Raw genomic sequence first — 21,512 nt, 5'->3', positions numbered from 1 at the left:
CACACACACTAACCACCCCACACACACTAACCACCCCACACACACACATACTAGCCACCCCCCTTGATGTGTTAATATTATTCATTTGCTCCCTTTACCCCATCCCCCGCCCTATCCTCTCACGCTTAGCCCCCAACTCGCAGGCGCAGCTAGAGAGGGAGGGGGCTAGAGACAGAGTGCAGGCAGAGGCACAGAGAGGGCAGAAGCACGGAGAGGGAGGGGGGTTGCGGGGGGGGGGGGGCCTTCAGCATCACACACACTAACCACCCCCACACACACACTAAACCCCCCCCTTGATATTATATTAATATTATTCATTCACTCCTTTTACCCCATACCCCGCCCTATCCACTCACGCATAACCCCAAACTGCACAGGTGCGGCTAGAGGAGGGGTAGAGAGGGAGAGGGTGAGGGGGGTAGAGAGGGAGGGGGGTGGAGGGAGAAGAGATTGAGGGGTGGGGGGGGGGGGGGCGTGCGGCGTCACAGGGGAGGGCTGGTTCCCGAACGCAATACTCCACCACTCACCCATAGGTCCTAATATTCACCAACCCCTAGAGAGGGAAGGGGGGGCAGAGAGGGAGGGGGGAGCAGAGTGGTAGGGGGGAGCAGAGAGGGAGGGGGGGCAGACAGGGAGGGGGGGCAGAGAGGGAGGAGGGTGGGGAGCGAGCAGGCAGCGACCAAAGGACTGCGAGTTGGGGGGTGACGTCGCTCGCTGCGCGTGGAACATAACGCAGCAGGCTGCGCGGAGCATAGCCATTGTGACATCATCAGCGAGACCATCTCGCTTATTGTCAAAGTTATTTCAGATTTGTGAACATTTTCATAAGTAACTCGAGAAATAATGCATTCAATTTTCAGATAAGGTGATTTTTGACTTCACAGCATAAATCTCTATCGGAATATGTAAAAATATCACCGTAAGCGCGTCGTTTTTTCGAGAAGATGTGAATCGCACAAGAACATCACACACACACACACATAAATACACATCCAAGATCAGACTTTTAATTGTTACTGGATGTGGATATAAGATGCCCTCTCATCCTTCTAAATTCCAGTGAATACAAGCCCAGTCACTCCATTCTTTCATCATATGATAGTCCTGCCATTCCGGGAATTAACCTCGTGAACCTACGCTGCACTCCCTCAATAGCGAGAATGTCCTTCCTCAAATTAGGAGACCAAAACTGCACACAATACTCCAGCTGTGGTCTCATCAGGGCCCTGTACAACTGCAGAAGGACCTCTTTGCTCCCATACTCAACTTCTCTCATTATGAAGGCCAACATGCCATTAGCTTTCTTCACTGCCTGCAGTACCTGCATGTTTACTTTCAGTGACATGTACAAGGACACCCAGGTCTTGTTGTACTTCCCCTTTTCCTAACCTGACACCAGTCAGGTAATAATCTGCCTTCCTATTCTTGCCACCAAAGTGGATAACCTCAAATGTATCCACATTATACTGCATCTGCCATACATCTGCCTAAAATTCATAACCTTAATGTTTGGTGTTAAGCGCCCATAAAAAGATGTTATTGCAGGGATGACTTGCAGAAGTATTGAAAGATAAGTACGAATGGATAGTGTAATTATTTTGCAATCAATAAAGCACTCATCATTAAATGAGACATTGTAGAAAATGGTGACCTGAACAACTGTCAGGTATAATGGCATCCTTCAATCAATAAAATGTCCGATAACAAATTATTAGTAGTGAACTTAAAATGCATAACCGACAAAATTAAAAACAGTCTACAATTTGTTTTCCCCCAAAGCTGCGAATCCCAAGCCGATGTATGACAAAAGGGTAAAAAAACATTTAACACCATTTTGGAAGGTTTTCTCTGATAATTAAACATTACCTGGGCTGATAAACATAACACCATCCAATTAATATCTGTAGTCTTTTCAATCACATTCAAGAAATCATCCAGTTACTTCTTGAACATTAACAGCAAATGCTGTGCACACAAATAAAATAGTGCAGAATATAATTCTATGACAAAATCTATTTCTACATTTGCAGATCATCTACATATTCCTAGTCCTTCCTAATTTATCTAAAAAGCTGCTGCCCATGTACATTAAATCTATTTTTACTGTTTCAAAATTCTTAAATTCCTCAGAATATACTTTTTGTTAATTTATAAAATCCAGATACCTAAAGCCTACCATGGTGATTGAGCACCCTAATGGGCCTGTCCCACTTAGGCAATTTTTCACGCGACTGTCAAGTTGCCGGCAGTGGTCTGAAAAACCGGCAACTGGAACGGCGACTGTCAGAGTGGAACACACACATCACTTCCTTTACCAGCCCGTTATGCAGGCGGGGGACAGGGCAAGCAGGGGAAGCGCTGTCTGAGTGAAATTCACACAGTGCAAAGCCAAGGTGATACGGACACACACCGCGATGAACAGGAAGGTTGGCGCTGTAATTAAGACGGCTAAAGCACAGTGTACGGTAAGCCCTTTAAAAGAGGGTGGAGAAGGGGGAACGAGACAACTTTTAAGAAGCCAGAGGTACACGGCTGTGAAGCTTGGCAGATATTAACACTACCGGTCGGTTATCCTTGGTTCTGAAAACTACGAACGTTTTTTTCTCCCTAATGAGCCAATGAAATTCACCAGTCAGCACCAGCTACAACCTACGAGAACCTTCGACCTCCTAGCAACCCACTAGGACCTCCTGGAGACCCAGCTACAGCATGAGAATCCTCGCTACTCTCCATGGCGGCTTCATTCTGGTCGCCGCTAATTTTTCAACATGTTGAAAAATTTGCGTTGACCATAATGAGGCCGCGACTAGTTCCCAGAATGCGGGAACTCCTCCCGGCCATGTAGGCAACTCCCTGGCAACTACCCGCGAACATGTGGCGGCCATGTGGCGACCGCAGAGTCTCCTGTAGTCGCCTTAAAAGTCGCCTAAGTGGGACAGTCCCATTAGTTTAATAATCCACATTCATGTTTCAGCACTTCAATGTTGCCAGATCAAGGGACCATAAGTAGATACACGTTTCCCACACGGAAATAAAAACAAAGATCTTCCAACAGAGGCAACACAATACGTTGCATTTCGAAGACTAATCATCCATGTTATCTAACCCTAATTTCCCCTCCCCCCCCTAATAATCTCAAGTATGTGTAAATGGTCTTATTTGATGTGCACAATGCCCAGCGGCAAGACAGTGCATTTGGAAGTGGTATTTGCATTTTTTTTAAATGCTATTCCATAAAAAAACACTGCAATTACCTGTAAACATAATTTGCAGGTACATTTTCTCAGAGGTACTTCACATGCAAGTAATCCCTTCTATAAGCAGTCAAGACTCCAAATTACTAATTTCACCAAGTCCGTTCTCCTGTTCCAGGTTTTCGTACAATGCCAGACATGGATAAAATGCACTATAAAAGTTCAGATTTTCTTTAATCCTGTCCCTGAGGAATTATAATATTCACCACATATATAAAATATAAAAATCACATGACATTCAGGTAGAAAAGAGCCAGAGATGGCTTTATAGCATGATTAGGAGAAAATATACATATTGAAATTATGAAATTTAATATCCAGTATTGATAAAACAAGCACAAAATTTACAATAAACTATTAATGGGCACAGTTGCTAAAAAAAACCCATCGACATATATTATTGTATATAATGCAAGTCGTAAAATTATCATAATGAGCTAAGAGTAAGATTTTTATAAAGCTTGTTAAATGACACTGAAGAAACCCAACATACAGTGATAAACAGTGCCCTCCATAGTGTTTGGGACAAAGACCCATCATTTGCCTCTGTACTCCACAATTTGAGATTTGCAATAGAAACAAAATCACATGTGGTTAAAGTGCACATTGTCAGATTTTATTAAAGGGTATTTTATTACATTTTGGTTTCATCATGTAGAAATTACAGTTGTGTTTGTGATTATGGTGCCCCATTTCAGGGCACCATAATGTTTGGGACACATGGCTTCACAAGTGTTTGTATTTGCTCAGGTGTCTTTAATTGCCTCCTTCATGCAGGCATCAAGGAGGCCTTAAGAGAACTCTCAGCACCTCGTCCTTCCTCCAGACTTTCCATCACCTTTGGAAACTTTTATTGCTGTTTATCAACATGAGGAACAAAGTTGTGCCAATGAAAGTCAGAAGCCATTATGAGACTGAGAAACAAGAATAAAACCGTTAGAGACATCAGCCAAACCTTAGGCTTACCAAAATCAACTGCTTGAAACATCATTAAGAAGAAAGCGAGCACTGGTGAGCTTACTAATCACAAAGGGATTGGCAGGCCAAGGAAGACCTCCACAGCTGATGGCAGAAGAATTCTCTCTATAATAAAGAAAAATCCCCAAACACCTGTCCGACAGATCAGAAACACCCTCCAGGAATCATGTGTGGATTTATCAATGTCCGCAGAAGACTTCATGAACAGAAATACAGAGGCTACACAGCAAGATGCAAACCACTGGTTAGCTGCAAAAATAGGATGGCCGGGTTACAGTTCGCCAAGAAGTACTTACAAAAACAACCACAGTTCTGGAAAAAGGTCTTGTGGACAGATGAGATGAAGACTAACTTATACCAGAGTAATTGCAAGAGCAAAGTATGGAGGAGAGAAGGAACTGCCCAAGATCCAAAGCATACCATCTCATCTGTGGGTGGGGGCGTTATGGCCTGGGCATGTATGGCTGCTGAAGGTACTGGCTTACTTTTCTTCATTGATGATACAACTGCTGATGTTAGTAGCATAATGAATTCTGAAGTGTATAGACACATCCTATCTGCTCAAGTTCAAACAAATACCTCAAAACTCATTGCAGGCAATTCATTCTACAGCAAGACAATGATCCCAAACATACTGTTAAAGCAACAAAGGAGTTTTTCAAAGCTAAAAAATGGTCAATTCTTGTGGCCAAGTCAATCACCTGATCTGAATCCAATTGAGCATGCCTTTTATATGCTGAAAAGAAAACTTAAGGGGACTAGCCCCCAAAACAAGCATACACTAAAGATGGCTGTAATACAGGCCTGGCAGAGCATCACCTATAGAAGACACCCAGCAATGGTGATGTCCATGAATCGCAGACTTCAAGCAGTTATTGCATGCAAAGGATATGCAACAAATTACTATACATGACTACTTTCATTTACATGATGTTGCTGTGTTCAAACATTATGGTGCCCTGAAATGGGGGGACTATGTATAAACACTGCTGTAATTTATACATGGTGAAACCAAAATGTATAAAAATGGCCTTTATTAAAATCTGACAATGTGCACTTTAACCACATGTAATAATAATAATAATAAATTTTATTTATGGGCGCCTTTCAAGAGTCTCAAGGACACCTTACAAAAATTTAGCAGGTAGAGGAAAAACATGTAAGGGGAATGAAATAAATAGTAGAGACATGACTAGTACACAAAGTAAAGACAGAATTCAATTCAAAACACAATATGAGGCAATTAATGCACAGATGAAAAGGGAGGGGGACGTGGGGCTAAGGATAGGCAGAAGTGAAGAGATGGGTCTTGAGGCGGGACTGGAAGATGGTGAGGGACACGGAATTGCGGATCAGTTGGGGGAGGGAGTTCCAGAGCCTGGGAGCTGCCCTGGAGAAGGCTCTGTCCCCAAAACTGCGGAGGTTGGACTTGTGGATGGAGAGGAGACCGGCTGATGTGGATCTGAGGGACCGTGAGGGTTGGTAGGGGGAGAGGAGGTCAGTGAGATATGGGGGGGCCAGATGGTGGAGGACTTTGTAGGTGAGGATCAGGATTTTGTAGGTGATCCGGTGGGAGATGGGAAGCCAGTGAAGTTGTTTGAGGACTGGAGTGATGTGATGCCAGGATTTGGTGTGGGTGATGAGTCGGACGGCTGCGTTCTGGACCAGTTGGAGTCGGTTGATGTAGGTGGAGCTGATGCCAAGGAGAAGTGAGTTGCAATAGTCCAGTCGGGAGGAGATGAAGGCATGGATGAGTCTTTCAGCAGCGGGAGGTGTGAGAGAGGGATTGTGATTTTTTATTTTACAAATCTCAAATTGTGGAGCTGAGACAAATAAATAAATGATGGGGTTTTGTCCCAAACATTATGGAGGGCACTGTAACCTGATATCTCTACTGCCCTTTGGTTATTTTTTACTTTAGGCATGCTTTTATGTGTAGATACAAAATATTTATTTAACCTCTGCTATTTCCAAATATCCCATTATTTATACTACTGGAGCAGAAAACATTTACTTTCAGCTCTTTTCCTCTGTAACCTATTACTAAAGCTCTCAAACCATTTTTATAGTCTTTGCCAATTTGCACTCATTACATTTCTTCCTATAAATTTGTTTTCATCATTCTGTGTTGCTTTCTAACATTCAGTCAATCCTCAGTTTTTCTACTCTTTGGAATTTAATGTAGGGCCGCACCAGGTTACGATTGTCTGACTTACGTATAGCCCACAAATACGAATCAGTTTTTTCAAAGACCGGCAGTGTGCATTTGCCATCTGCTACAGGCATCTACTGTCATGTGGGAATTCAGTTCACGACAATATCTGATTGGCTCAGTTAAACGTCCTGGTTTAACTGCACGTTATTTAAATAAATTGCCAGGTGGCTACATTTTGGACTTGCAAACTGTTTAGGTCTTAAACAATTCTCAGGAATAGAACTCTCTCATAACCTGTAATCACTTTCTTTCAATTTCTTCAATTAGCCATTTCCCCCGCCCATAAAGATTCTTTGGACTAAATAGTGCTGACTTCAAGCCAGCAGTTCTGAGGAACATCATGAAAACAGGCCGTTCTGCCCACTGAGTCCACAACGATGAATGCAGGCAAATCGGGGCAGCAGACTGAGTTATAACACAGGCCCTTATTTTTTATTATGGAATATATACATTCTTTGATTGTTATGAACTTCTATTTCTTTAAATGCCAGCCACACACGTAATGTTACTCTACAGCCAGCGCAGAGAAGCAGCGCTAAACCCAGCTCAACTCCTGCCAACGATGACCCAGGTTTACAGTCAGCGCGGAGAAGCAGCACTAGCTCCACGGCTCCCGACTGGTGTCACGTCAGTCGAGGCAGTGCTGTAGGTTAACCCGGCGAGACAGGCAGAGTTGAGCTGCATTTAGCGCTGCTTCTCCGCGCTGGCTATGGGCCTTACGCGATTTTTTCTCCGAAGCCTCCGAAGCCATATATGTGTGTGCGTGTGTGCGCGCACGGCTGCCAAGAAATTGTGTCCCACCTGTCCCCTCCATGTTTTGATAGCGATTTCCGTGCCTGACGACATATAGCCTACCTTCCCTGCTATCTTTGTTCACATCCATACAAGCAATAACTTCAAAGGTAATGTGCTATACCTTACAACCAAGATTCAACCAACCAACGGTAGGAACATCAAATTCTCCAATGTTAAAAGTAATTACAACTCTCCCCCCTCCCTTCTTCCCCCACACACCTCTCCCTTCCAAGCTTTGTCCTACACCTCCTCTCTTCTAGCCTCCTATTCCCACCCCCCACAATGTCTGAAGAATGGTCCTGACCAGAAACATTACCAATCCACGTTCTCAATAGATGCTCCCTCCCTGACCCACTGAGTTGCTCCAGCATTTGTCTTTTTTTCCATAATCTTCACATCACCTCTCCACTACTCCCAACCATTCTCCGACCTCCCATTTCCCTCAAAACCCATCTGTCCTCTCCTCCTTTCCCACCCAGGCTATGCCTGCCCTCTCCCCGCTCCTTCCCAAGCTCCATCCGGACACCTGTCCTCCACCCCAACGTCTGTCCTTCCCTCTTTCCCCTTTAGCTTCTTCCTCCCCCCCCCTCTCCACTACCCAACCAGCCTCCATCTTTTGTCCAATATCTTCCCCCCACCTCTGCCCTCACACCATACCTCTGCCCACCCTCCCTTCCTCATATCCTGTCATTTCCCCTACATCCACCATGCCCCCATCTCCCCCAGTTCTGCCAGGCCCAGCTCTATGCCCCCTCCCTGTCGCCCTCCGCACCCACCTCCTGCCATCTTCTCTCATGTCTGCTCCTTGCCGCACCGATATCCATATCCCCCCACCTCCATCCTTCCCATCATAGCCTCCCTCTCCCCAAACTTCACCACTATACCCACCTCCTCCACCCCCACTTGTCGCGCCTCCTCTCTTCTCCACCCCACCTCCATCCCATTCACCTCTGCCTTCAGCCCCGTCATCCCTGTGCTCTCTTCTCTCCCCATAGAGCCTCCTATCTCCCCTCTCCACCCCCTTCTCAACCTGCCCCCCTCATCCCGCCCCTTCATCTCATCCCTACCCCTTCCCTCCACTCTTCCTCTCATCCCCATCTAAACCTGACCTCCTCCCCTCCTCCACACCCACATACTCCCTCCCCATCATTTATTCCCCAGCTTCTCCACCCACCTCCAATCCCTCCATCCACCTCCCTGCATCACCCCCTCCCCTCCTTCCATCCCTTCTTCCCCAACACATCCCCTACCATAACCAATCCCTCCATCCCTTCCCCCACCCGCTCCCCTTGACCCATATCCCTCCCTCGCCCACTCCCCTGCTTTCCCTGTCCTTCCATTCACCCCCTCCCTCCCCATCCTCCCCATCCTGTCTCACCCACCGCCCCACAACCAGGCCCTCATCCCCGGGCATCTTCTTTCCCTCCCCCCGCCGCTTCTTCAATCCCCGGCGGGTAGTTCTCAGCGAACGGTGCCGCCTCCAACCTTTACCCGCGGGGGTGAGAAGCCCCGGCCCCCGCTCCCGCTCCGCCACAGGTCCGGCCCCCCGACCGACCGACCCCCTCGACCCTCCTCACCTGCGGCCCCGGGGCTGGAGCAGCTCTAGCGCGAGCGCCTCATCCTCCCGTCGCCACCAACCAACCGCTCGAGCTCGAGCTCGGCGCCGCCCGTCCGCGTCCGCGTCCGCGAGCCCAGGTAACGTCGGTCACGCGCCTGCTCCTCGCCCGCCGGCCCTCCCTCTCTCACCGTGCCCGCGCCTGGTGCGCGCGCCCGCCCTCCCTCACCGTGCCCGCGCCTGGTGCGCGCGCCCGCCCTCCCTCCCTCCCTCACCGTGCCCGCGCCTGGTGCGCGCGCCCGCCCTCCCTCCCTCCCTCACCGTGCCGGGGCCGCGCCTCCCTCCCTCACCGTGCCGGGGCCGCGCCTGGTGCGCGCGCCCGCCCTCACCGTGCCGGGGCCGCGCCTGGTGCGCCCGCCCTCCCTCCCTCACCGTGCCGGGGCCGCGCCTGGTGCGCGCGCCCGCCCTCCCTCCCTCCCTCCCTCACCGTGCCGGGGCCGCGCCTGGTGCGCGCGCTCGCCCTCCCTCCCTCACCGTGCCGGGGCCGCGCCTGGTGCGCGCGCACACCTGCCCTTCTCTCCCCGTGTTGATGCCAGATGGCGGCGGTGCCCCCTCGTCGCCTCCCGCTCCTCCACCCCGGGTATAGTATAGCTGATCCTTATCCGGCCAGCTGGTGCTCCTGGAGTGGCAGCTCGCTGTGCCCACTGATTCGTTTTAAGCCCTTTGTAACTGGTTGGCACTTTGGTGGGTGGAGGGGGTGGGGGGGGGGGTGAATATTCACTTGATTATAGCAGTTCACCCACCATATAGGTTTGTCGTGTACAGGCAAACCGTGGGGGAAACTGACTCCAGATTCCCACCGGCGATTTACTCCCTTAACATGACAACCTGCACGTTTTTGAGATGCAGGAGTAGCATCCAGAGGAAACACAGTGTTTTCAGGGGGCCAAGATTGAAGCCATGGGTCACCAGAGCCAACTGCTTCGAGTCTTTTTAGAGTAATGCAGCACAGAAACAGGCTTTTCAGTCAAACTCATCAATGCCAACCAAGATGCCTATCGAAGATTGTCCCATTTGCAAGATTGGTCCCAGATCCATGTAAACCTCCTCTATCCATGTACCTGTCCAAGTAGCTTTTAAATGTTATTTCATGTGCCTCCACCACCTACTCTAACAGCTTGCTTCATATATGCAGCACTATCAGCGTGAAAAGGTTGCGCTCCAGGCTCCTATTAAATCTTTCATCTCACCTTAAACCTTTGCACCCTAGTTTTTGATTCCAAAACTCCGGTATAGAAGCTGTGTGCATTCACCCTATCTATGCCCCTCAATTTCATAGACTGCTCCCTGCAGTTCCTTCTTGAAACATCAGTCTGAAGAAGGGTTTCGGCCCAAAACGTCGCCTATTTCCTTCGCTCCATAGATGCTGCTGCACCCGCTGAGTTTCTCCAGCATTTTTGTGTACCTTCTATTAGCTCTGTCACTTGTGTTTTGAACCAGCTGGCATTGTGGTTTCCCTTATTGTAAATCAAGGCACATGTCAATGGTCTAAGATTTACAGTGCAGGAGTTCAACCAAAACATATGTAGGAGTACGGCCCATTGAGGCTTCCACCAATGTGGCAAATCGTCAAGATTATGTTCACTTTCCCACATCCTCTGCTTTTATTATTGTACAAGAATCTGTCCATGTCAGTCGTGACTATACTCAACAAGCGAGGATGGACAGCCCTTCAGGAGAAAGAATTCAGCTTTAATCTTCAGGGTAAAGACATTTTAATTCTCAGGTCTACATAGGGATGCTAATACTCTGAGATTATTGGGAAATTTCCCAGAACTAATAAAATCTTCTAAATACAATTAAGAACTACCTGAGAGTTAAATCGCCAGCACAAAAATGCAACCAAAAATAAAAAGGGTCCAATGAAAATGTAGAAATGAAGTTAACAGTACATTAAACTGTTGTGAGAGAAATCTTGAAGCTTACAAACTCCACCTCACTGATTAGAAAGATGCCCTCATTGCTGCCAAATCTGCCTACCTCTCCTCCATATTCACTGATCCCTGCCTAAACCACAGAACCCTCTTCTCCACAGTAGGCAACTTCCTCAAGCCTCGAGCCAACACTCTCCCTACCTCTACTCCGCATCTCATTCCTCCACTTTTTCGCTGATAAAATCAGCACCATCTATCAATCTTTATTACCTGTACCCGACTCCCCAGCATCTACTCCACCACCTACCAAGGCCCCTCCTTTCAACATCTCCACTGACCTCCTTACCCCTCCTCCACACTGCTTCCTCTCCCAGTTTGACCTGGTCACCCCTATTGAAATCTCCAAACTCATCAGCTCTTCCAAACCCACTACCTGCTCCCTCGACCCTCTCCCCACTCACCTGCTGAAGTCCTGCCTCCACGTTCTCAGCCCCTACCTCACTAATCTCTTCAACTCCTCATTGTCCCCTCCGCTTTCAAAACTGCTGCTGTCACACCAATCTTAAAGAAACCTGGTCTTGATCCCTCATCTCTCATTAACTACCGCCCAATCTCAAACCTCCCCTTTCTTTCAAAAACCCTGGAGCATATCGTTGCGTCGCAACTTCATTCCCACCTCCTTGCGTATAGCCTACTTGAACCCCTCCAATCTGGCTTTCGCCCCCTCCATAGCACAGAAACTGCTCTCCTCAAAGTCCTCAACGACCTCCTCACCTCTGCTGACACTGGTTCCCTCAACATCCTCATCCTCCTCGACCTGAGCGCAGCCTTCGATACAGTGAACCATAACATCCTGCTCACCAGACTCAAAGACCTCGGCATTGAAGGCTCTGCACTCAGCTTGCTCCGTTCCTACCTTTCCAACAGATCTCTCTCCACAACCACACCTCTGCTACAGCCACAGTCACTCAAGGCGTTCCCCAAGGCTCCGTACTCGGCCCCCTCCTCTTCATCATCTACATCCTCCCCCTTGGTCAGATACTCCACCACTTCAACCTGGACTTCCACTGTTACGCCGATGACACCCAGATCTACCTCGGCACCAAATCCCCCCACACCCCCCCCCCCCCCCCTCCCATATCAACTCCTGTTTGTCAGCTATAAAAACCTGGATGCAACATAACTTCCTCAAACTCAACAGCGATAAGACAGAATTCCTCCTCATAGGCTCCAAAGCCACACTCAGCAAAATCAATAACCCCACTCTCACCATCGACGGCACCACTGTCTCCCCATCTCCCCAGGCCCGCAACCTTGGCGTGATCTTTGATTCCACCCACTCCCTTGAGCCTCACATCCGCCATGTCATTAAAACCTCCTTCTTTCATCTCCGCAACATCGCCAAACTCAGATCCCTCTCTCACACCTCCCGCTGCTGAAGACTCATCCATGCCTTCATCTCCTCCCGACTGCACTATTGCAACTCACTTCTCCTTGGCATCAGCCCCACCTACATCAACCGACTCCAACTGGTCCAGAACGCAGCCGCCCGACTCATCACCCACACCAAATCCTGGCATCACATCACTCCAGTCCTCAAACAACTTCACTGGCTTCCCATCTCCCACCGGATCACCTACAAAATCCTGATCCTCACCTACAAAGCCCTCCACCATCTGGCCCCCCCATATCTCACTGACCTCCTCTCCCCCTACCAACCCTCACGGTCCCTCAGATCCACATCAGCCGGTCTCCTCTCCATCCACAAGTCCAACCTCCGCAGTTTTGGGGACAGAGCCTTCTCCAGGGCAGCTCCCAGGCTCTGGAACTCCCTCCCCCAACTGATCCGCAATTCCGTGTCCCTCACCGTCTTCCAGTCCCGCCTCAAGACCCATCTCTTCACCTCTACCTATCCTTAGCCCCACGTCCCCCACCCTTTTCATCTGTGCATTAATTGCCTCGTATTGTGTTTTGAATTGTATTCTGTCTTTACTTTGTGTACTAGTCATGTCTCTACTATTTATTTCATTCCCCTTACATGTTTTTCCTCTACCTGCTAAATTTTTGTAAGGTGTCCTTGAGACTCTTGAAAGGCGCCCATAAATAAAATTTATTATTATTATTATTAAACACAGAAAAATGCCATGTTTCCAGTAGCCCAATTGCCCATCATTCCAAATTCATGAACATTTCACTTGAGCTTGGCTTAGACTCTTGTTCTATATAATGAGGGAAGCTGGCAAAATATTTTCATCACTCAATGAATGCCTCGCTACCTACACCAAATCTTTCCAAGTTGCTCTAACTCCCTATTTATTTAAAAACTGTGCCTCTAGTCTACTCCAGCTTGGTTACAACAGGTTATGGCAGAGCATAATCCCAAGCTATCTAACTGCGCTTCAATCCTTAGTATCCCTCTGCAATTGGATCCTCGACTTCCTCATCCACAGGCCACACTGTCCATATTGGTGGAATTATGTAATCCGCGATAACAATCAGCACGTGAGCATCTCAAGGCTGCGCGCTCAGCCCCTGCTGTATTCACTCTATACTCATGACTGCGTAGCCGGATATAGTACGAACTCCATCATCAAGTTCACCAACGACACAACTGTTGTGGGACGAATCACAGATGGTGATGAGTCAGAGTATAGAAGTGAGATCGACCAATTGACCAAATGGTGCCAGCACATCAACACCAGTAAAACAAAGGAACTGATTGTGGACTTTGGAAGGGGAAGGATAGGGACCCACAATTCCGTTTATATAAACGGGACAAAAACTTCATATTCCTGGGCGTGCATATTTCCAAAGATCTTTCCTGGTCCCATCACACTGATGCAATTATAAAGAAGGCACATCAGCACCTCTACTTCCTGAGAAGATTATGGAGAGTCGATATGTCAAAGAGGACTCTCTCGAACTTCTACAGGTGCACAGTAGAGAGCATACCGACTGGCTGCATCGTCGCCTGGCTCGGCAACTTGAACGTTCAGGAGCAGACACGACTGCAGAAAGTTGTGACCACTGCCCAGTCCATCACCGGCTCTGACCTCCCCACCATCGAAGGGATCTATCGCAGTCGCTGCCTCAAAAAGGCTGCCAACATCATCAAAGACCCACACCATCCTGGTCACACACTCATTTCACCGTTACCATCGGTGAAAGCCTGAAATCTGTAACGTCCAGGCCCAGGAACAGCTTCTCCCTCACAGCCACCAGGCTATTAAACACAGCATCAAATAGGATACAAGGATACAAAGGACATTTATTATCACATACACCAAATGGTGTAGTAAAATTTGACTTGCCAATGCAGCACACGAATAAAGATAAGACACAACATTAAAAAATTTAACAACATAAAAACATCACCCCACAATGGTTCCCACTGTGGGGGAAGGCAGCAAAGTCCAGTCCCATCCCTGTTCACCCATAGTCGGGCCTATTGTGGCCTCCGCAGCCAGTTCGATGTTTTCAGGCCCTCTTGCCGGAAAGCTGGAACTCCGGCGTTGGGTGAACACTCCTCAGCGGCTTGGAAATGTCTGGAGCGGCCGCTTCCTCCCCGGAGACTGCGGCACCCGTAATCCTCAGGCTGCGCTGGCTGGAGCTCCGACTCTGGCGATCTCGGATCCCAGGCTCTGCGGTGTTTTAAATCCTGCGCCGCCCGCTGCCACAGCTCCTCGGATGTTGAAGTAGGCGGCCACAACACTCCAGAGCCCACCGCACGGCGACCCGGTAAGGCATCGCCCGCTCAGTGATGGCGTCCCTGCGCTGCGCTGCCGCCGAAGCCGCAGTCCTGGCCGGTCCCGACAGGAAAGGCCGCTCCAGTCCAATGGTAGGCCGTGAGGAGGGGGACGAAGAAGCAGCTTGGAGGGAAGCTGCTTCTCCGACCAGGTAGGCACTAGGAAATAAAGTTTCCCCCTTCCCCTCCCCACCACATAAAAGACTAGAAGACCTCCAAAAACAAACACTTTAACTCACTAAAAATAAAAAAAAAAGGGTGAAAGGACTAACAGCTGCTGGCAGGGCAGCCATACTCGATGGTGCCCCCTACGATAGGCCCTGAATAATAAGTCTATTATTATTATTGCACTATATCTTTTTATTTATTGTGTATATATGGTCTATAGACACACTGAACTTTTATCTTCCGTTTGGTATTATGTTTACATATTCTGTTGTGCTGCACCAAGTAAGAACTTCATTGTCCTATCTGGGACACATGACAATAAAACTCTTGACTCTTGAGTTGTTCGTTTCCACTCAGATCCTGCCATTCTTAGCCTGCTAGTCCGGTTCTTCATAATAACAATTACTATTTTGCGCCTGGAGTAGTGATTGAGCCTCCTTGCATCAAACTCCAATTTAAAACAAATGCATTAAAAATATTTTTCAATTCCATCGCAAATAACTGTTTTGAGCACTAATGTCACTGAGAAACAGAAAGCACTATATTTCAATATAAGGAATATTTTTCAATCATTTTACATCTGGTTCTTAGGTCGCACAGACAAGAAACAAATTCTCACCCTTTCACTTCTCATTAAATCTGACAAATGGAATCTTCAGAAGATTGGTTCCATATCACTGTAATCCTCCCCTATCCATGTACCTGTCCAAATGTCTTTTAAATGTTATTTCACCTGCCTCGAACACTTCTGATTGAATCTTCAACTTCTATCTTCATTGGAACAGGAGCAGACTTTGTAAGACACTACCCTGTGCCACCATTTAATGAGATCGATCATGGCTGATTTGTTATTTTTAAATTATAACTATTTCTCCATCTTAGATTTAAAATTAACCCACCTCTTAAATGTAGAAACACAGCACCAGTGACTGGAGTTCAATCCTGTACTTGTTCAGGATTGAATCTGGTACTGTCTGTGTGGAATTTTCCCTGTCACTACAGGGGTTCCTCAGGGTATTCTGGTTTCCTCCCGTATCCCAAAGACAGGTGGTTGATTGCTTAAGTGGAGTCTGTAAATTGCCCCATTGTGCAGGTAAGTGGTAGAATCTGAGGGGAGCTGATAAAAATCGAAGGGAATAAATAAAAATGGGATTAATGTAGCATTGGTGTAAATTAATGGCTGATGGTCAACACAACATAAGGCTGATAAGCTTATTTCCACACCGTATCTCCCTAAATCAATACACCTGAAAACCAACTCTAATTTGTAGGCCATGCTAGAGTCTCTAACCAGCAAAAATGTTTATGCTTTTGATTCTCCTTAATAGCTTGGAAATATCAATGAAAGTACCTGAAATTCCTGGAATGTAACTAGTTCAGCAAATTATTTCTCAAGGGTCTACATATTATTATTCCATTTGAATTTAACCAGCCTACCTTTGGAAACAGTTAGTCTTATGTTCAGGGTGATCCTCCACTTCAACGCAATTTTCTACACCATACCCATAATTCTTGATTAATTTAATATCAATAAACTATTTGCCCCCTTATAAAATACCATTTCCAAATAAGCCAGGCACCTCCGAAGCCTCTCTTGAGCATCTATAATGCTCATACAACTTCTCATCCGCCTTTAGATAGTTCTGCCAGCGTTCCCTGATTTTGCAACTATTCCATTGCTCTCTTATAGGCCCCAGGACTTCTTCCCCTACGCTATCAATCCTAACACATAACCAGCTCATGCTAACAAAATAATAATGCTATGTCACAAAGGACAACACACTTAAAGCCACAATTTATCAGAAGCAGCTGCAGATATCACCAGATACAAGATAGTGAGAACATTTGGACATTGCCAGCATAGTCATGACTGAAATATACTGAGAAATTAAATTATGTTAGATAAACAGGTAGACTCAAGGAACTAAATATATATGAAGATAAAATAAATAAAGGAATGAGTAGAGGAAACCAATTTTAAAGGAACTCAATTTGGCTTAAGTACCTGATACACAGAATAAGAGTTATTAATGTGAAAAACAATTCCTTCAATCAATTAGTACCAAACTAGAACTAATGCTGGTTCTGAAAATAAACTAGTGGCTGAACACAATAGTTCCTAAATGCACTTGGAAACAACAATGGAAAAGTGGGCAGGCATAGCTTTTTAAAAATAAAAATAGCAGAAAAACCATGAATTAAACAAAGACAGACACATGTTCTGTATGAATTGAGATAAATAATAAATAAAAGATGTTAATGGAGTACTTTACAAACTATAACAGAAAGAAAAGTAAACTATTTCTAAATATATCTATGAAATGACTAAAGATGGAGCAACCATATCAACTTTTACCACCTTCAAATAAAATTAAATAAAGACCCAAGAAGAGTTAGAAAGGACATAGAGTCTGAGATTAATCAAATATCCATGTTGAATAATACTTGAAAGCAGTGGTGACAGAAGCAAGTCTTGAGGAACATAGCAGCCATACGGTGTCTGCTGTAGGCAGTGAGAGAATAAATAATAGAGAATAAAGAGCCTGTCCCGCTTATGTGTCCTTGGCACACAAATTACGCGACCTCGTGGTCGCGTTAAGCCGAGACGGTCGAGCGAAGGTCGGGCGCGGTTGCATGCGTACGCACAGCTGTCTGGAGCGCGTGACGTTATTTGAAGATGGACACAAAGCTGGAGTAACTCAGTGGGCCCGGCAGCATCTCTCGAGAGAAGCAATGGGTGATGTTTCGTGTCGAGACTATTCTTCAGTCTGAAATAGGTCTTGATCCGAAACGTCACCCATTGCTTCTCTCCAGAGATGCTGCCAGTCCCGCTGAGTTACTCCTGCATTTTGTGTCCATCTTCAATTATCTTGGCCCCGCTCTGGGAGTAGAAGTGGGGGCGGATCCGGACCGCAACGGCCGTGAGCCCCAGGCCGAGTTTGGCGATCGTTTGCCTGCTTCTGCTGCTGTTGGAGGCGAGACGTTGCGTCGCACCAGGGTCTTAGGCCTGTCCCACTTTGGCCGTCAGTTCCGCGACAGGCCATTGGCCCGCGAATATTTTGTTCAATGCAAGAATGTCAGAGCCCCGCGCGATGTCGGGACCGTCCCCGCACAACTACATACCCCTCCGCGCTTCTAAGTGGAACCGGCCCCGCGCGGCCATATGGTGCCCGTATGCCTCAAGCGTCACGTAATTACGAGGTCGCGTAATTTGCGAGCCAAGGACGCATAAGCGGGACAGGCCCTTAAGTTTATTTTACCTAGTTCTCACATATCTCTGTTCAGCTGTACTTTCCATGAAAACATGAATAGAAATGATCACAGTGGAGACTAAGTCCTGTCTTTACTCTCTGGATCATAATGTATGACATTATCAGCAAGCCAAAGTGAGAAATATTCGGAAAGATCTGGCATCTCAAAGCTGTGAATGCAAGAGCTTCTGTGGGCCAGCAGCAGCAACATAATGGTTTTCACTACAATCCGTGGCCACATTGCCCAGCATATTTATGGTTTCACCAACACTATCAAGCCAGGGATTTGATGAGAAATATAGGGCATGGTAGGGGCATAACAGGAATACCCAAGACGACGGCAACGACATAGATGCAACAGAGGATTGCATAGTGGATAAACAGCAAATATATCATGCACTGGACAGCTTTGAGCAATTTCACAACCAAAAGATCAGTACAAAGCTCTGCAGTGCTGATGCACCTAGTCATCAATAATTGTGGATAATTAAATAAAGGTTGAGGCGACTCATAAGTATTCTTAGAATAAAGGGGTCACCAAACTTTTTCACCCAGAGAGTTGTGAATTTATGGAATTCCCTGCCACAGAGGGCAGTGGACGCCAAATCACTGGATGGATTTAAGAGAGAGTTAGATATAGCTCTAAGGGCTAGTGGAGTCAAGGGATATGGGGAGAAGGCAGGCACAGGTTATTGATACGGGATGATCAGCCATGATCACAATGAATAGCGGTGCTGGCTCGAAGGGCCGAATGGCCTCCTCCTGCACTTATTTTCCAAGTTTCTATGTTATAAATACAGCCCCATCCAGTAGAATGGTATGACCCAACAAGAAAGTATTAAAGGTTGAGGCATTTGCAAGCATCTTCATCCAGAAGGGTCGAGTGGATGCTATTTCACAGAACCCAGCCAATGTTTCAGCCAATTCAATTCACTCAATATTTGACCAAGAAATAGCTGAAAATACCAAATACAGCAATGATTATGGGTACATGCAATATGTTGGTTGTAATACTGTAGACTTATACTCCCTATACCTCCTACCAAATTGTTCCAGTACAGGTATAATGTTGAAATTTACTTGTCAAGGACAAATGGGATATTGTCCAGTTATACTGTCTAGACAAAGCAGGCAAATAAGTAGGCAAATTAATTCGGCAAATTGGCACCTAATTAGTCTACTCTCACATGATAGCAAAGTGATGGCAAGTTTCCTCAGCAATGCCATCCAGTAGAACTGCTCAGTACTCCTCAATAAATGGCTCGAATGCCCAATTTGGGTTTCACCAGACCCACCCAACTTAAGATCTCATTATAGCCTTAGTTAAAGCATTGATAAAAGAGCCAAGATCCAGAGCTGAGGTGAGAGCGATTACACTTGCATCCAGGCAGTATTTGGCTGCATGTGGCATTAAGGATTCCCACGAACACTAAAGTCAATGGGAGTAGTTGCCATACATCGTACCTTGTCTTGGAGTCCAAGGGCATAATTCTAATAGTTTTTCAGGTCAGTGTCGTGGGCCCAGATATCTTCGGCTTCATCAAGGCTTTGCTTCCTTTCATCATTAGTTCAGAAATGGGAATGTTCACAGATGTTTGCTAAATAAGCAATTCCATAGCCAAAGCCTCGGAAAATGTTTTTCATGTCCCAATGCAGCAAAATATGAACACCATTCAGGCATGTCTCATAAATGGCAGATAATATTCCTGTCACACAAGCCAAAGTATGTCCTTCTCCAATGTTATTACCAATGCCGAGAACTCCGCCACCAAGCTCCTGGAGAGTCACTATTGCTCAGAAACTCAATTGGACCACGCACATATATATATACTGTGACTACAAGGTTAAGCAAGATGCTGAGTATCCTGTGGTGAGAGAGCCATCTTATGACACCTCAAAGCATTTCCATCGTCTAAAAGCCAAATGTCAAGATCATGATGGAATATTCTCCAGGTACTTGGATAAGTGCCTCCAACACAATCCAAGAATTTCAACCCTACCTAGGAAAAAACAACCCACTTGATTGGCAACCATCCACCATTTCGTTGTCTCTGTACTGTACACTGCACAATGACAATAAAGTTTGAATCTGAATCTGATCTCATATCTTCGCCTCCTCCACCACCATGTCATGGATGCATTATTCATCATCTTCAAAAAATTGCTGCAACTTGTCAAGGTTATTCCAGCAACAACAAAAAATGGCCTGACCAATGATATTCAAATCACATCAATGATTTAAATTTTAATGCAGGCTGTTTTCTTACACAATGTGCCAGAGGTCAAACAAAAGAAGAGCCACAGTGAGGCATAGATGTGAACTGGAGTGAATAAGAAATGTAGCATTGGGGAACACATAAGCATTAACAATCTTTACATAATATTGTTTGCAATAATGATTGAGAAAGACATGGCCATCAAATATTTAAGTAATAGACTGGAACTTGCTTTTCTTTAGGAGGATAAACATGATCATAGACACAATCATTCATTGAATGGAACAGTGCAAGCAGACCAATAAACAACTAATAATATTTCTTCATGTTAAAAAGTTTTGTAGAATAAATCAAGGTAGCGATAAATAAGTTAGTTCATTTTGGGGGTAGGAAGAAAACCTATTTGTACAAATATATATTAGAAAGACATCAAATACAACAAATAGTTGAGATGAATTGCAAAGGACAAGATTCTGCTCAATGTTCTTAATGATTTAGTTTTGGAAACAACAACACAAGATGACTTGGCTACCTACTCGAAAGAATATAGTTGTATTTTAAAGTGCTTTAGAAATGTATTGTCTATCATACTCATAAACAAGGTCATAGCGTGGATGGTCAGAAGCCATGTTGCAGAATGGTTTGCAACTGCCACAGAGTGCATACCACAATGGTAGAAGACGAGAATACATCTGAAGGTTAGCATAACCTCCACAGTATAGATGGGGGCTATGTGCCATTATGACTGAGCTGGTTCTTCAATGTAGTTTAGTTGAATACAGTCCTTTCCTAAATCACTTTCAAGTGTATTGTTTATACAATGGTACAATCTCTTTTTGAAATTTATCACAATCTGTTTTCACTGCCAAGTGAGGTAAAAATGTTGGCTTGCTGTTGATTATTATTTACAAAATAAATTTGGACCAAAGAAATTGAATTGCATAAAAGTGTTCACTATTCAAAATTAGGATACGATAGACGCCAAGAACAATATTGGAAAAACACATTTAGAAATAAAACAGTTAGGTAAACAGCAAAATTCATTTCAATCTAAATAAATGTGAAGTAGAAACATAGAAAATAGGTGCAGGAGTAGGCCATTCGGCCCTTCGAGCCTGCACCACCATTCAATATGATCATGGCTGATCATCCAACTCAGTATCCTGTACCTGCCTTCTCTCCATACCCCCTGATCCCTTTAGCCACAAGGGCCACATCTAACCCCCTCTTAAATATAGCCAATGAACTGGCCTCAACTACCTTCTGTGGCAGAGAATTCCACAGATTCACCACTCTGTGTGAAAAATGTTTTTCTCATCTCGGTCCTAAAAGACTTCTCCCTTATCCTTAAACTGTAACCACTTGTTCTGGACTTCCCCAACATCGGGAACAATCTTCCTG

The 21,512-nt window shown here is 45.9% G+C and overlaps 1 protein-coding gene across 5 annotated transcripts in view; it reads right to left on the bottom strand.

Annotated features, from left to right (window-relative positions):
- cyrib (CYFIP related Rac1 interactor B) overlaps positions 1 to 21,512 on the bottom strand; it is a 149,726-nt gene that overhangs the window by 109,433 nt on the left and 18,781 nt on the right. Inside the window, exon 1 of one of the 5 annotated variants that reach the window (XM_033018992.1) lies at positions 8,820 to 9,004. The exons of 1 other annotated variant lie outside the window; for it this stretch is intronic. The gene's annotated coding sequence lies outside the window, so the exon portion shown is untranslated. Of the gene's footprint in view, positions 1 to 8,819; positions 9,005 to 21,512 lie in introns of those variants that run through there. 3 more of the 5 variants (XM_033018998.1, XM_033018997.1, XM_033018993.1) reach the window with 3 other exon arrangements.

This window comes from Amblyraja radiata, chromosome 4 (assembly GCF_010909765.2).
Source record: "Amblyraja radiata isolate CabotCenter1 chromosome 4, sAmbRad1.1.pri, whole genome shotgun sequence".
In the NCBI taxonomy this organism is placed as follows: Eukaryota; Metazoa; Chordata; class Chondrichthyes; order Rajiformes; family Rajidae; genus Amblyraja; species Amblyraja radiata.
This window is presented reverse-complemented; position numbering and strand designations above follow the sequence as displayed.